Source organism: Sceloporus occidentalis, unplaced genomic scaffold, assembly GCF_023333645.1.
Source record: "Sceloporus occidentalis isolate IW3139 unplaced genomic scaffold, rSceOcc1.0.p SCAF_1, whole genome shotgun sequence".
Lineage (NCBI taxonomy): Eukaryota > Metazoa > Chordata > Lepidosauria > Squamata > Phrynosomatidae > Sceloporus > Sceloporus occidentalis.
The window spans coordinates 136,183,011-136,200,658 of NW_028316981.1; the positions used below are offsets into that span (position 1 = coordinate 136,183,011).

The window sequence follows — 17,648 nt, forward strand, 5'->3', positions numbered from 1 at the left end:
TCCCTCCCTGGGCAAGCGCCATCCCTAGAAGCCGGAGCACGCGGGGACGCCTCTCGCAGGCAGACGTGGAGGACGTGACCAGAGGAGGAGGAGGGCTTTCCCCACCCAGCCCTCCTCCTCCTCCTCCTCCTGCGAAGGGCACCGGACAGGCAGGGAGGAAGGGGAAAGGAAGACACGTGGCCTCACCTGGCGGGCTCTCTGGGGCAGCAGCATCCTCACTGGGGGAATCATCCCGTTGCAGCCCCCTTTTAGCTGCCATGGCTCAAGGCTATGGGGTATTCTGGGAAGTGGCCTTGCCCTCTTTAGCTTTGCAGGGGGCCGCGGGCAAGAGTTTGGGCAGATTTGGGGGGTTTTAAACCCTTTCAAAGACCATCCCCGCCGCCTTCATTTCTGAGGAGCCTTCAGGCTGGTAGAACTCAAAGGCATGGCCGTGTCAGTCTCTGGGATCCCTATGCAGAGAGAGAGAGCTAGCATCCCCCTCTGAGTCTGACTGAAAGAAAGAGGTTGGCAGCAGGAACTTTCCTGGGCTGGCTTCGATGCCAGCAAATGCACCTGAGGAAGGAGCCTGGAGCCCCTTCTTCCTTGCAGTCAGTCTCCCAGGCCCTTCCTCCATCATCCAGGCTGAGGGCCTCCCGGAAGGGCTTGGCCCTTGCCCTCCTCCTCCTCCTCCTCCTCCTCGGAGGCCGAGAGGGGGACTCCAGAGCCCCAGTCCAGGACTCGGGGCCCTGGGGGTCCCTAGGCAAGCTAGGGCCTCCTCTGGCCCCTTCTCGCCCACCGGCTGAAGGGAGAGAAAGAAGCCCTCCTTTCCTTCCATTCCTCCGTCATGAACAGACCCTTCTCTGGCTCTGAAGAAAGCACGACCCTCCCAACCTAAAGGGGGGCTTCTTGGGGGTGCTCCCCCCCCTCCCCCGGGCAGAAGGCTGGGAATGGAGGAGGCCTGCTCAGCCTGGCCTGCCTTCCTTCCCTTCCCACCCAGAACCAGCAGGGTCCCTCCCAAGCCAGGCACCTAAACCCACCGCACTCCTCCCAATGTCGAAGAGGGCCGTGCTCAAGCGGGGGCTGGGATGGAGGAGCCTGGGCAGCTAGCTCAAAAGGCACAGACATCAACCACTCACGCTTCTCGGCGGCGCCCAGGGCTTTGGGGATCCTCCCGGGGAGAGGCCGGGGAAAGGAGGGCGCCTTGGCCCGGCCCGCGCTTCGCCCAAAGGGACGCCGTTCCATGGAACCCGGCGAGAAACCGGACCCAAACTGCCGCCCGGCGCCGGCTGCTTTCGAACCGCGGAGCCTCAGGCGGTGAAGGGGGGACTTGGAGGCTCAGCGGCATCCGCACTGGAGACATGACCCGCTTGGCTTCCGCTGTAACTCTCTGTCTGGCTCAAGGCTATGGAACTCTGGGAGTTTGTTGTGGTACCAAACCGGGTTATGTCTCCAGGGTGGATGCATCCCGAGAAGGATACATTGATCCTGTTGTTGATAGAACAGCTTTATGGACTCCCTAAGTCGGAAGCGACTTGAAGGCACACAACAACAACAACAACAACAACAACAACAACAACCGTGACTAGAAAACACCAAGGACCCCCCCCCCCCCAGCCTGGATGAAAAGCAGACTTTGAAACACTCCTGAAAATGGTGGTGATGGGAAAGACTTGAAGGCAGAGTTCTTTCCCCCATCTAGTCTTTCCAAGAGATGATTTTCAACTGTTTTCAATTCTTATTGCAATTTTTAAAAAATTGTGAGCCGCCTTGGGCCCTTCCTGGGAGAAAGGCGGCGCATGCAAATGAAATCAAGCCATCACTTAAAGCAACTTCCTCCATTTTCCTTCCCTTCTTCCCGGGAAAAGGTGGCCAAAACATCACCTTTTAAAGCACTGTCTCACACCAACCTCATGGACTAGTCACACACCTCAGAGTTAAAAAGCAGAAAGCATCAGTAGCATCCTCTCTCTCTCTCTCTCTCTCTCACACACACACAGAGGTTCTAGTTTGGCGCCTTCCCCAGAGTTGGCCCAAACTTGGTGGTTGCAATGAACACCTCGGCCATCTGCAAAAAGAAAGAAAGAAAGAAAGAAAGAAAGAAAGAAAGATGCCCTGGCCTCCCCAATTATCCCCTCCAAAGATGTCCTCTTCCCAGAGAAGCGCGTGGAGCAGCCTTACCTCTGCCAAAGGCAGCCTCCAGAAGTGTGTTGCCTTAGAAACTGAGCCAGGAACAAGGAAGGAGGGACGAGGCATCCGAGGGAAGCTTGACTCACTCCTCAAGGCTGGGCATCATCCCCATCTCTCCCCAGACAATGGAACCCAGAAGACACCACCTGACCCAGGCCCAGGCCTCCTGCCTCCAGAAAAGGAAGCCAGCTCTCTCTGCCCTCCCTCCCCAAGGAGGGGAGCAAGAAGAAGAAGAAGAGGGGGAGCATGCAAAGCAGCCGGGGGAACAAGGGAAAGGGGGAAAACACCCGCACGCACACACCAAACCTTCAGTTTCCTCTTCCTGGCCTGGCAGCACACCATCAGGAAACAGAGGCTATTTATTTTGTAAGAGTGCACCCTTGGTTATGGTTGCTACTGCTAGAGCAAGCCTCTTTCATAGTCAAGGTCTTTGTCTAATACGCTGCAACCCAGGGTTCGAATCCTGGCTCAGCCATGGAAACCCACACAAACCACACTCTCTCAGCCTCAAAGGATGGCAAAGGCAAACCCCTCCTCAGCCTCATTGCAAGATAATACTATGCCTGCCTTAGAATCATAGAATCGTAGAGTTGGAAGAGATCACAAGGGCCATCTAGTCCAACCCCCTGCCATGCAGGAACTCTCCATCAAAGCATCCCTGACAGATGGCCATCCAGCCTCTGTTTAAAGACTTCTAAGGAAGGAGACTCCACTACACTCAAAGGAAGTTTGTTCCACTGTCGAACAGCCCTTGCTGTCAGGAAGTTCCTCCTAATGTTGAAGTGGGATCTCTTTTCCTTTAGCTTGCATCCATTGTTCCGGGTCCTGTTCTCTGGAGCAGCAGAAAACAAGATTGCTCCCTCCTCAGTATGGCATCACTTCAAATATTTAAACAGGGCTATCATATCACCTCTTAACCTTACTTGGCCAAAGGGGATGTGCCAAAGCCAGGGTGACCTTGTGGCAAAGGAGGAGGACTGGGCACAGCAGGAGTGGAGGCCATTTGAGAAAAGTAGGGAGGACAGGACACAATAAAAACTAAAGGGACTCATCTGTAAATAGTTCAATTCGTTTCATAGGTTCACCTTCAGATTGCATAAAGAGCGACATGATTCCCACCACTGATGTTGAATGAAAGAGAAGGAGGGGAAACTGTGGATGAAAGTAAAGAGGCTAATTCTTCTCTGGAATTAAGAAGCATTGGCCTGTTACAGACTGCCAAAATAAAGCTTCTTTGGGACTCTTTGGAGGTATGCTATTTAAATGATGCATGCATCCTAAGAATCCGGAAGCTGCACCAAAGCTGCCCTCCAGTGCTTAGGAATGGAGTGTGGCTTTGGCGCGACCTCCGGACTCTTAGGACCCATGCATCATTTAAATAGCATACCTCCAAAGAGACCCCAAGCAGCATTATTTTGGCCGTCTGTAACAGGCCATTATTTCTTAGGAGTACAGTTCCTGAAATCACCTAGCCAGGATGTGAGTAATCTCTATTCTTCGACTACAATGTTCATGAATTTTTGTGACATTTGGGATCCCTTGTAAGTTTAATTTTGAATTTAATATTGGACTGTCTTGAGTGTCCCACCCTACACTTTAAAACATTTCAACTAGTTTAGATATTTTTCTTGCCTTCCACAAAGGAAATCTCAGAGATTTAATTAGGACAGTTTGAGAAAAAGGTGTAGCTTGGAAATGAACAAATTGCCTGATCCAGATGGCTTTCTTACAGAATTCTATATATTTAATGTAGATTCGAAATCAATTATACTTCCCAATTTTTGGATTTTTAAATTACACTAATTCATAAGGCCAGCAAGAAGCCAGCCAACTTATATCACCTGAAATTTCTTTGCAAATTAAGATTTTACCACCTTATTTTCTGATGGATTAAGCAAATTAAAAAAGTCAAATACATCACAATCAAGTTTGTAACTAGGTACATGTGTTCATAAAATCAGATAATCTTTAAGTCGGCAGGGCTACAAAGTCCAACACCATATAGGAATACACAACTAAACCACTCCTAAAAGATGATAGAATCATAGAGTTGGAAGAGACCACAAGGGCCATCTAGTCCAACCCTCTGCCATGCAGGAAATCCAAATCAAAGCATCCCCGACAGATGGCCATCCAGCCTCTGCTTAAAGACCTCCAAGGAAGGAGACTCCACTACACTCCAAGGGAGTTTGTTCCACTTTCAAACAGGACTTACTGTCAGGAAGTTCCTCCTAATGTTGAGGTGGAATCTCTTTTCCTGGCACTGGCATCGATTGCTCCGGCCCTTTTTGGGCCTATAGGTCAGAGTATAATAATACAAGAGAGATGAATGGGCTGCACCCCATAACTCTGCTCCCTGGCATTATGTATAGAACGTATGCCCCACATATAGACCCTTTGGGTCCTTTCACACTGCACAAGGATAGCACTGTAATTGCACTTTAATGGTCATGACTGTCTCCAGTTCAATCCTGGGATTGCCAGGCCAGAGGTGCCAGAGGAAATCTTTGACTGGGAATTCTAAAAGACTCCTTCCTAAACTTCCAATCCCAGAATTCCATAGGAAGAAGCCATGCCAGTTAAAGTGGAATCATAGTGCTATCTTTGTATAGTGTGAAATAGCCCCAAGTGTCCAGGCTTATAGCATGAGCCTCTATTAAAAAGAGGCCAAAAAATACCACTGCATATGGTGCAGCTCTGTTCCTCTGTTCCTTTAATTGGATTGACAAATTTCCAAATAGGATTCAAAAGGGCACTTAATATAACTGATAAATATGCTGAAAAATCTTCAGATTAAAGAGAATGTTTGCTTGTTTGTTTTTAGTTTAGAGTTCCATAGTGCTTTGAATTTGGAAGATTTAAACAGGAAAGTTAAACTATCACAACAGTTAACCATCATAATTCAGAAGCAATACATTTGTAGCAAGGAACCAGGAAAGGTTGCCACTTTCTCCACAGTTGTTCATACTTTGCATAAAAATTTTGTCAATCCTAATGAGACCCCATGAAAAGATTTTCTAGTCCAAAAGCAGCACTGTTTCAAGAATCATGGGAAACTATAGTTTAGTCAACTACAGTATTTTCCTAGAAACTGATTGTAGAAAGAGGAAGGAGGAAAAGAAAGCTTGAGGAGGGAGTACAGGAACAGAAGGTATATTCTCAGTTTTGTACAGCATTATTTAGTGAATTGAGATTGTTGCCTTAATTTGGGCAGAGTCTTACTTTCCTATAAAAGAGTTGTACTGATAATATATTATCAAAGCCTCTTGCAAGCCTTCAACAGTATGATTCTCAGTACAATGAAGCCCCAAAGGGCGTGGTTATACTACTGAGTGTTCTGGTTTCCTTAGAATTAGACTCAGATAATTGCACAAGCACATGGTAACAATTTATATTTAAACAATAAGCCTGTGATATGTGCTAGAATATATGGTTTGCCCCATGCTGAGATGGTATTTAAAGTTGACATCTGACCACTTCAAGTCCATTGTATGACTCTGGACTCTCCCCTCTAGCGTGATTCTAAACTCTGTCTGACATTCACTTAGGCACATTATTTGCTCGTTCATGTACTACCCATGCTGATAAGCAAAGCCATCCTTCCACTACAACTTTTCAGAACTGCACTAATATAGTTCTGAAGTCTATTAAGAATAAAGGCACTGTCTGCACTGGTCAGGAGACTCCAGGAGCAGCCCAGAGTATCCTGGTCCCAGAGTAGCCTTGTTCTCCCCCCCCCCCCCCTCCATTACCTTAGGCCTCCATTCTAATGCCAGGTGGCTCTTCACAAGGGCAAACTTGCTCTGGTGACCATGGCAGTGGGGGTGAGTCACTCATTCCTGAGTTTAGGTGCCCAGTCTTGATCACATGGCTGAGCATTTCATTCTGACTTCAGAGTGAGAGACCCACAGTGGTGGCGGATGCAGCGGGTGGCAGAGTGGGACACCCATGCGAACAGCTGCCCATTTTCAGAATGGAAAGAGCTGCCATGAAGACTGGAGCAACTGGGGACCCAGGTTTGGCACTGGATGACCTGGATGTTGTCTGGACCCTTCATGCCAGACTCAGGGATTTTGCCCTGCATCAGCTGGTCTCCCCTGCTGAGAGGACAGACAGGGGAGGCCATTTTATTTGGCTCATGCAGACAGGGTCATAGACATTTGATTCCTCTCCCACAGAGACATAATACTAGCTTTTTACAGACAGCTGTGCTCAGGCCAGGGCTTAGCCTTCCTCTGTCATTATGCCTCTTTGTGCAAATCTTTGCCTCTGCTACTAGTGATGTTTGCTGTTTAACTTCAGGTACATTAATGCTCCCTAAGGCTGCACAATCACCTTTGGTCATTTTTGTCTTCTTTCAGCATCTCTCTTGTCCTTATGAAACAAGCATGCAGTTTCCCATTATCTTCTCTGCTATGGACCTGTCTCATTGCACTTTTCTTCAACTTATGCAAATCTTTTCCATCTCCTCTTTATTAGCATCAAGAATATATTCCCTAGCTTTACTGCACAGTGGATGTGTTTCTTAAAGTGCTAATGCAGATTCCATTTGTACAAAGCTTGGAAAAGGTAGTATATGTATATGTGATTTAATAACTCCTTTACAGTGGAAGACAGAAAGACAGATGCTAAGAAAGGACTGGAAAGTCATCTGGTTCCCACATCCTCTGCAGTGCGATGGGGTGGTTAACTGCATAGAGGTGCCTGCTCAGTAACAGTGCCCAGACTTTGGAAACCTCACCTCAGAAAGATCACTTGTTGTTGTTGTTCTTAGAAGAACCTCCACTCCCCCAGAAAATACAACACTTGGGAATTTAGATCATAGGTGGTATGTAGGTAGATCAGAGCCAAGGTTTAAACCTTTAGCACAAAGTCAGAGAAGCATTATCAGCAGCTGTTCTCCTCACACTCTGGAAATCCCTTCAACTGAAGACTTGCCAGTTTCTGCCACACTGCAAAATTAATGCAGTTTGATATTGCTTTAACTGTTATCGCTCCATCCTATGCAATCCTGGGATTTGTAGTTTGCTATGGCATCAGAGCTCTCTGACAGAGAAGACTAAATATCTCACAAAACTACAACTCCCAGAATTCTATAGCATTGAATTTAAAGTGATGTCAAACTCCATTAATCCTGCAGTATAGATGCACTCTAAGTCACCTAGCAGATAAGGGGGGGAAAGGACTGATAGCTGGAAAACCAATCCATTTTTGGATATCACCTCCACTACTGCTAGCCTTGGCTGAAGAGCGGGGTATAAGTAAATAAATATTATTAAATATTATTATTATTATTACTACTAATACTACTACTATGATACTTCTTCAGCCTTTAAGTAAAAGGATGCAAGTGTGAAATTAAAAGCCTCTCTCTCTCTGCCTTCAAATCATCTGTCAATTTATGGCGATCCCATGAATTTCATAGGGTTTTCTTAGGGAAGGAATCCTCACAGGTGGTTTTGCCTGTTCCTTCCTCTGAAATACAGTCTACAGCACCCAGTATTAATTGGCAGTCTCCCATCCATGTACTAATCTGACCTCCATATTTTTCTAGTAATTTAAAACTTCATCCAGCAGCCCTTTTTAATGAACATTTCTGTTTCCATAAGACAGCTCCCATTATCCTTCATTATACTGACTCGAGTTGATGGAAGCTGTAGTTCAAGAACATGTGCAGGGATACATGCCCTGAGCTGAAAGAAAAGTGGGAAAGAACTAACCAGAACAACACACACACATACACAGTTAAAACAGTAGCAGCAGCAGCAGCAAGATCAATCCTCTACTATTTCTGAGCGGGTGTTTTATACCAGAAACCTTGTGATTATGCCCATCAGCCAAGACAAGAACTTCAAATCCACCCTGTATCTGAAATACTCTCTGAATCCTCTTCTCTAGTTTCATGAATAATTGCCTGCACAAACGCGCGCGCGCGCACACACACACACACACACACAATTTACTGCACATTTACAAGAGTTCCCGTCAATGACTGCTAGCAGTGAGTGTGCAGATGCATCAGATTAGCTAAAAAGCCATTCCTTATTTAGCCAGTTGTGCTTTGTTGGATCTGAAAAGTAAAATAGAGTCTGCTACTACATCATCATGGCTATAGAGTTAATGATATTAAAATCTTATGCTTTTTTTTTTTACTCTGGAGATTAACAATGGAATCCCTGGAGCTGTAATTAGACAATAAGAAGGCAATGTAATAGTTTCAGACCACTGCTCTGGTCCTACACACATTCACGCTGATGAGTAAGGGCCGACATGATGATCACTCTGAATTTACTGGCACATTGTGCAGCTTATGAGGCTCAAATTGCTCACGTGCACAAATGTTTGCATGCTCAGAAGAAACCAAGTCATGGGGAGAACCGAATACCCCGAGAGGAGATCTGTTGAGTGAGGGTGTCATTTAACTGTCAGTGCTCTGTCTAGAGCTGCACTTTAGGCTGTCATACGCTATGCTGATATATATTCTGAGAATTTACCCTTCAGACAGAGGGTATGTCTATGTCAAGGAGCTACATTAGAATCCAAAACTCAGCAAGTAACAGGCATTAGACTCTTCCAGATGCAATCAAAATGAAAGCAAAGCAGTAGCCTGCTTCCATATTAATCTGTAACATTACATGGTGGTCTAGTTTTAGTTTTGATTCTCTGTCATTGCTATTGCTCTTTGCTCTTATTATAGAGAATGGGCAATCATAAGAAATTACTGATGTTTAATATCTGTATACATTTCGTAACATCATAATTTGTGTTAATCCATGCCTCTAAATTATGCTTTACCTCAGATCTTCATAGTGCTCCTTTTCAGCCCCCCAAATAATTGATACACACACATTTGGAAATACTGGTAGTTCAAGATCCAAGTGCATATGGGGAGCTTACCCCACCAATTTGAGCTGGCCTCTCCTTAATACATGGGCCAATCATGTTTGGAAAGAAGAAGTGTGTGGGGTCTCTAAGTAATTATACACAGGAGGATGTAGCTTCAGACTGACTGTTAGCTTTAATATACAGTTAAAATGTCAGAGAGGCATAAATCTCACAATTCCAGACAAGATGGGGGAAACAGCCAAAGAGTAACAACAGACAAATAACCAGACCCAAATACAAGCTTTTTAAAATTAGTATTTTGGGACATTCTTTTTAACATACCAAAACAAGGAACCAGCTAAATAAGGAGGAAATCCAAAGTATTAATTATGCCCATTTGTTTACAAAGCCTATGCCCGCAACAGTATTTCAGATCCAAGCAAATGTCCTAGATGTGTCAAAAAACATTGGATTAAATGAGGTCAGCAACCAGCATCTAAGCATTGGCTGGAGGGGGCAACCAGGCCCAAACTATGTACAGAAGCAGATCGAGAGAGAAAAGCCAAATTCTGAGAGCTGACCATAGCTGCAATTGTATGTGAAGCAACGACAACAACAACCTGAGTTAATAACTTTGGATCAAGGCACCAATGATGAGTGGAAGTGGTGGAGAGGTAAGAGTAGATGCCACAAAAAGAAATCTGAGGCAGAGGACCTTTTCAACTGCCAATAGTCCACCCTAGAAGTAATAGTAAAGGTGACTGTCTGTGAGCAAAGTTGCTTTCTCCTCCTCACTGAGTAAGTGCAATCCACCCACCTCAATCTGGAGTTTAGGGGTTGGATTGTACCTCCTGGATGTGACTTCCAGGTAATGGCAAGCAGACTCCAATACTTTGCCTTTGAACATTCAGTTTTAGTCATATGGTGTGGCTAAGGACTGAGCAGGGTCAGGCCTAGTTAGTACTTGGATGAGAGACATATAGCACTCTATATTTCAAAGGAAGGAACTGACAAAGCCACCTCTGAGGATTCTTTGCCTAAGAAAACCCTAGGAAACGCATGGGGTTGCCATAAAGACAGACAACTTGAAGGACACACACACCCAATAGCCATGTCACATTGGACCCTTCTACAGCCAAGACCTCCAAGAAAGACTGCCTGAGTCCCAGCCTCTTTCCTTCCATCCCTGGGGAATGCCGCCCCAGAATTTATATCCCAGGGAAACTGGTGGGGAGGGGAGAGCTGGATGATCCCTCGATCTCCTTAGAGAGCCAGTCTCTTTATCCCCTGAAGCCCTGAAAGCAGGGATTGGTGTGAGGAAGACCCAGGCCCTGTCTGCCAAGCCCCTGCCCCTGAGCCTCGCTCGCTAAGGCCTTGTTTTCATGTTTAAAGGGACAGAAGGAGCCTTTTCAGCCTCAGGATGCCCAGGCAGACAAAGCGGAGAGCTGGCATTCAAATCCATGGAGGAAATGGGAAAGAGATACAGGGAACTAGGACAGAGTTTTGTTTAGCCCAAACTCCTCTTTGCCAGTCACATCCACACTGTAGAAACAATCCGGTTTGACACCACTTTGAGTGCCATGGCTCCATGCTCTGGGATTCTGGGGATTGGTGCCACAACAAACTACAATCCCCAGAATCCCAGAGCATGGAGCCATGGCACTCAAAGTGGTGCCAGACCAGGTTATTTCTGCGGTGTGGATGCAGCCTTGTTGGTCAAGGATGCCTAAAAGTGAACATGGACGGAGGTCCGGTTCCGACCAGCTCTGCCTGGCCCTGATGCCCACAGCTGCCTCGGGGGACTGACAGGCCTCCCCGGGAAGGCAGGCAGGCAGGCAGGCAGGGAGGGAGGGGGCCCAGGGCCAGCTGCTCTCGCAAGAGCCCCCGGGAGACTGGCAGACTGGCTCGGGAGGGAGGGCGAAAGGGAGCAGGGAGACCGGGGCGGGGGGAGGGCAAAGGCCGGCCTATGTCTCTCCGGGGAAATGTTGGGTGGCTGTTTTGTCTTTCATCCCCACCGTAGAAATGGAGGACGCTCGAGAAAAATGGAGGGCCTGCCCAAAGAAAACCTGCAAACACTAACATCTAACTATCAATCCATGCTTCTAATCTTAGTCAGGCTCAAAAGGGAAAACATTTGGGGACTTCCTCCTGCAGAGAAGGCTGAGATGGAGGGCATCTCCGGGGAAAAGAGGAGGAAAGACCCAGGACGCGTCCGGGAAAAGGAGGACGCGGGGGGCAGGAGGAATGAAGCCGAGGCTGGCAGCTCCTTTTCCGAAGCTGCTCTTTGAGGGAGGAGAGTCTCCGGATCAAGACTGAGGGGAAGCCGGGGCTCCGGAGGTCCAAAGGCAGCCAGCCCCAGAGGGCCCCTCCAGCCCTGGCAGGAGGGCGAGGCTGAGAGAGCGTGACCCGAGGAGGAGGAGGAGGAGGGGGCAAAGGGGGAGACGGCCATAGGACTCTTGCCAAGAGCCAGGCTGGGAGTGGAGGGCGCCCCCGGAGAATGGAGGCCAGGAGCTCCAAGCCCTCTTGTGAGAAAGGGGCCTGCATCTGGAGTCCAGGATGGAGGCCATGGGAGGAAAAGGGAGGGCCGGCCAAAGAGGAGCTCCAAGCCCTCCCCGAAACCTCGAGGCTCCCGAAGGAGGCCCTGGAGATGGAGGGCGAGCCCAAGGAGAGCCGGAGGCCCCCTGGAAAGAGACCGCCTTCTGGGCCCCGCTCCTGACTTCCCCGGCAGGAGAAGGAGAGGCTGCCGTGCTCGGGGCACCACTTCGGGCAGAGGGCCCCTCCCGAGCACCCCCTGCCTGCCCACGCACTCCTCCCTCCCTCCCTCCCTCCCTCCCTCACCTGGCAGGCAGGCAGAGGGGATCCTCCTCCTCCTCCTCCGAGGCCCCTGTGGCTCCCCAGCGGCGCTGGCAGCCCTTCGGTCCGTCCGTCCGTCCGGAGCAGAGCAGGCAGAAGAAGAGCAGGGCAGCCAGCAGAGCCAGGGAGGGAGAGGGCCAGGCGGTCTTCCTACCTAGCGCCTCCCACCGGGCGGGGGCTCCTGCTGGGCAATGGGCGCCCTTGTGGCCCAGCCTCCCCGACTGACCGAGACCCCATCATGGCTTTTCATGGCCAGGTTTCTGCTCTGAGGCTGAGAGAGTGTGACTTACCTGCCAAGGCCGCCCGGGGGGCTTCCATGGCCGAGGGAAGGGGGCTCCTAACCCTGGCTGTCTCTTTCTGTTGTTGTGCTCTATTGTCTGGTTTATTGGTGATGATGGGGGGGGGGGGTTGTGGGGTATCGTGTTTTCTAGTCTTTTAATGCTTTTCAATACTGTTGTAAGCCGCCTCAACCTTATAGGAGAGGCGGGGTATGAATAAACATTATCATCATTATTATTGCTTCATTTGTAAAAACATTTGTATTAAACACTACCATTTAAAACAGTCCTCCAGTCTCCAGAGTCCAACACTCAAAACCCCCCCCCCCACACACACACACACAGCCTCCTCAGCCTAGTCATCTTGGCTTCCAGGGGGGCTTCCAGCTTGATCGGCTCTAGGACCCATTTGTCTATCCTTTTGGCTGCTCTCCATGGGATCCTCAGCACTCCTCTCCAGCACCACAGCTCACAGGAATGGGTTTTCTTCCTATCCTCCTCCTTAACTGTCCAGCTCTCACATCCATACATGGAAAGAGAGAATACAATGGCTTGTAGGATTCTAACTTTCATGCCACACACATACTCATATTTTAAAGGAGGGAATCCAGCTTGGGTGGCAAGAGCTGATGAGCAGATGCAATTCCCAGGGAGTCCTGGGCTGGGCTGGGCTGAGATGCTGGGAATCTAAGGAGGTGGATCAGACCAACAAGGGGACCAGCCATCCTTCTTTTCCAGGACATGTCCTCCATTTCCATCTTCTGTCCAAGAGGAACTCCATTATGTCTTCTATTTTGAATAGGACCAAGAAGCATGAGTTTATCTTTCTATGAGTGTTTTTAGCTTTTGTTTGGGAATGCCCTACATTTTGCAGTGCCTTGTCCTCCTCTGCAGTGAGGACACCTAGTCACCCTGGACCAACTAGACCAGGGAGAGATCTGGGAACTAGATCAGAACCAGGGAAGCCATGCAAGACCAAAGGACTGGGTCAAAACAGTCAGGATTGGGGATGGAGAGAATGAAGGCTCTTTCCAAGTTTGATCAAAACAATTTGAGAAAAGCATTCAGCACCTTGGATAGCTCTTATAAAATTCAGATTAAAGCCTACTCTGACATCAGGCCTAGTTCCCTCCTTCCCCTTGGAATAGACCAGAGCTCTGCCAATCCTTCTATAGGAGTGATGGGAAACCCCTGACCTGCCAAATGTTCCCAGTTTCCATTAGTCCTAAACAGCCTGGAAAGTGGCAAAGTGTAATGAAAGTAATGTTTGTCCACATCTGGAGAGCCAAAGTTCACTCTCTTGCCCCCCAAAGTCCCAGCATTAAGGATGCTTCTTTCGCTGAGTGCTAGCACTCTGTCCCTTTGCCCTTTTGTGTCACTGAAAGCTATTTTGGATGCTCACACTGTCTTTCATCTGTTGCCACTGCTCATCTTTTAACAACACTCATGCACAGCAGTCTTTGATGCCTTTCTCTCCCCTCAGGCCTTTGCTAACACTTCTCTTGGGCAAGATAACTATTTAGCATTGCCCCTGGGAGCTTCTGGTTTCTGGGAACCCTTCTACTTTTAGACCTGAATTAAACACATAACCTTTAAATCTTGAACCTTAAGCAAAACATCACATTTAACGCAAGCAGACTAACTCAGTCAAGAAGGCCACAGCCTTGATCCTGCAAGACCTGACCAGGGTTTTAATAACAGAGTCACTTGGAAGTTTCTCAGCCACAGGATTGCCAATAGCCATGGAATCAGAATAATAGAGTTGGAAAAGACCTCAAGGGCCATCAAATCTGACCCTTTGCCATGCAGGAACTCACAATCAAGCACTCCAACAGATGGCCATCCAGCTTCTGTTTAAAAACCTCCAAAGAAGAAGACTTCACTACACTCTGAGGCAACATGTTCCACTGTCAAACAGCTCTGAATGTCAGGAGTTCTTCTTAATGTTGAGACTAAATATCTTTTCCTGTAGTTTGAATCCATCACTCCAGGTCTTAGTCTCTGCGATGCCAGAGAACAAGGTGGCTCCATCCTCAATATGAGATCCTTTCAGATATTTAAACATGGCTATCATATCACTTCTTAAACTTCTTTTCATCAGGCTAAAGATACCCAGCTCCCTCAGTCACTCCTCATGGGGCATGGTTTCCAGACCTTTAACCATTTTGGTCACTTTCTCTGGACACTCTCCAGCTTCTCAACATCCTTTTTGAATTGTGGTGCCCAGAACTAGACATAGTATTCCAGGTGAGGCCTGTCCAAAGCAGAATACAGTGGCACTATTATTATTATTATTATTATTATTATTATTATTATTATTATTAACCTTTATTTATAAAGCGCTGTAAATTTACACAGCGCTGTACATACAATCTTTTTAATTGGACGGTTCCCTGCCCTCAGGCTTACAATCTAAAAAGACATGACACAAAAGGGGAAAGGAGAGGTGGTGGGGAAGGGGCCTTTTTAGTTGGGTAATACATATAAAATACATAGCAATACAGGAAATGATTCAATAAAACAGGCAAGAAAAGAACATCAAATAGCAAGTGACAATTATGCAATGCCTGGGAATGCTGCCCTGAACACAATGGTCTTCAAGTCCGTTTTGAAGCTGGTTAAAGAAGTGATGGCTCTTGTTCGCGGGGGAAGAAGGTTCCAGGAATGAGGGGCAGCGAGTGAAAAGGGGCGATTCCTAGATGGGGCAGAGGAAATCCTGTGCTGAGACAGCAGATCTTGACTACCAGAACGGAGGGCCCTAGTGGGAAGGTGAGGAGAAAGAAGGTCTGATAAGTAAGGAGGGGTCAGTCCATGGAGGGCTTTAAATGTTGACAGCAGAAGCTTATACTGAATGCGGAAAGGGAGGGGGAGCCAGTGAAGGGATGCTAACACAGGAGAGATGTGGTCAGAGCGGTGGGCAGATGTGATAATGCGTGCAGCTGAATGCTGGACAGAAATTAAAGGACGGAGGTGAGAAAGAGGAAGCCCAGCCAGGAGGACGTTACAGTAATCGAGTCGTGAGATCACTAGAGCATGGACCAGGATCTTGGCAGTAGAGGCGGAGAGATATTACTTCCCTCAATCTAGACACTATACTTCTATTGATGCAGCCTAGAATTGCATTGGTCTTTTTAGTTTCTGCATCACATTATTGATTTATGTTCACCTTGTGATCTATAACATGACCATATATAACAAGAAACAGCATCTAATCATGTTTAAATGATTTGATGGATCATATCCCTATTCAGCAGATACTAAGGGTTTATGTCAGGGATGGAATTATTTCTCCCTCCAAATGTTAAATTAAAACTTTCTGTGGTCATAGCCAGTATAGCTAACAGTAAAGAATAGTGGGATTTGCAGTTCAGCAACATCTGCAGGCTGCACAGTTCCCACCCTTGGTCTGCATGAAGAGTAAGCAGCTCTGTGGAGAAGGAGAAGCCAATCCGCATTCCCTGCACCCTCCCATGGGCCCCACTGATGCATCTAGGCATACTGGAAGTGATGTTGCAGGACTTCCAGACACCATTTTCCGCCTCTTCTCTTTGTTTTTAAGTATGTGAGTGGTTCTGAGGAGGGTGAGGTAAACGTATGCATTTATGGAGATATGGATGGGCATTTGGGGACAACAATCCATCTAAAGTTAGCCCAAGATGCTTACATTTTATTCAGCTTTAGGGGCCTTGGGCAGGTCTCCAGAGGGGATTTGAGACAGCACAAAAGTGGGATTTGGGACTTTTTGAGGGGCATACTTTCCCCCCACCCAGTCTCCATCCATATTTCTCTGCCTCTGGACTACCTCTACACATTTTTAAAAGATATAAACTCTTTCAGAATTCAATACCAAACCATGAAATTAGACATTAAAGTGGGGGAAATGGGAATTGTTCTTGCAGTTTTGGCACTGTTTCTAGTCTTATTTAAAACATAAATATAACAAAGAACAAATTGGCCCCTTTCCTGAAGAAACATCAGTTTGGGTGACATCTGTGAATAGTCCCATGAATTACACCAGAAGGATGTGAGTAATATTGACTACCAAGTCTCTGACATCAACTATGGTAATCACACATCCTTTTGTAAATTCACTAATGATTAATTATCATGTCACAAAACATCTTCTATTACTATATTTTATTAAGAAGAGGCCTTTCCAGCTATCCAAACAACTGGTACACTTAATGCCATTAGAAGCTACTCAGGGACACCCCTATCATTGGTTATGCAGAGAGAGGCAACTGCTTCAGGCAGCAGATTTGAAGTGTCATGTAAGGGAAGCAAATGGTTACTTATTTAATTTTATATTTCTACCAGCACAAAGAGTAAGAGGTGATTGTGAAATTTCATGCTTTAGGGTCAAAATAACATGCCTGGCCTGGAACCCCATGCACCATGACTATGAACAAGATATTTGCTGTTCTACCTCAGACAGAAACATGAGTTGGACCAGTCTTGAACCAAGTGACCCTGAAGCAGAAGATGAAGAAGAAACCAGTGAGATTAATCTGCTATTGTTGCTTCAGCTGTCTAGACCTGGGGCCATAAAACAACTGCCCTATGACAGGAAATGATAGAAGAAGGGACAGTCACTTTTGCCCCTTCTTTAAAGAGGCTTTTATAAACTATTTTGAGAATATATTACTGCTTTTACAAGTCTTCTAAAAGTACTCTGTGTGAATCTGTCAGCAAAGAGAGTGAGGGCACTTACAACAGGGGTAGGCAACCTATGGCCCACGGGCCGAATCCGGCCCGGCGAGGCCTTGGGACCGGCCCCAGCCTGGTCCTGCCGCCGATTGCCGCCAGGGCCTTTGGCCTCTCGCGCAAGGGGTCAAGGGGGAGCAATTGTCTATAGAAGCGTCAGAAACATGCATATATATTAACATTTTTTTAAAAATCAACAAATTTTTTCACATGTCCTCCATTTAAAAAGTGTCCTCCATTTGAAAATTTTGTCCTACATTTGTCCCAGTTTATTTATTTATTTAATTTTTTTTAAAATTTATTTAATTATTTATTTTTTGCCTCTGCCCCCCCAGTTGTCTGAGGGACAGCAACCCGGCCCCCGGCTCAAAAAGGTTGCCTACCTCTGACTTACAAGAATGGAGGAGCCCCGGTGGTGCAGTGGTCAAATGCCTGAACTACAGCCACTCACTCAAAACCATAAGGTTGCCATCCTTCCAAGGTCGCTAACATTAGTACCCAGACTGGGGGGCAAATTTGCGGTATATAAATGAAGCTTGTTTGTTTATTTTGTTTGACCAGTGGTCCTGAGAATGATCTTAGCTGCTCCTCTCCCTCAGGCTGCAAGCCTAAACAGAGAGCACTTGCATATACGAGGGTCTAGCAAAATGGTGCCTTTTACATAAAAGGGCAACATTAAGATTTGCTTTTTGGATTTTTTAAATTTAAAACTGAAACTGACTATGCATAACTTTCTGATAGGCATCATTTAATTATGATACAGTACAGATGGTACAAAGTGGTGAAGTGAAAACTCACATCTGATTTTTCACCCTGTGAAGG

At 46.9% G+C, this 17,648-nt stretch overlaps 1 protein-coding gene across 2 annotated transcripts in view; it reads right to left on the reverse strand.

Moving 5' to 3' along the window:
- Positions 1 to 11,850, reverse strand: part of LOC149322248 (monocarboxylate transporter 4) — a 34,055-nt gene extending 22,205 nt beyond the window's left edge. Inside the window, exon 1 of one of the 2 annotated variants that reach the window (XM_089537791.1) lies at positions 11,830 to 11,850. The gene's annotated coding sequence lies outside the window, so the exon portion shown is untranslated. Of the gene's footprint in view, positions 1 to 2,157; positions 2,292 to 11,829 lie in introns of those variants that run through there. The other variant, XM_089537782.1, reaches the window with a different exon arrangement.
- Positions 11,851 to 17,648: the final 5,798 nt, after the last annotated feature.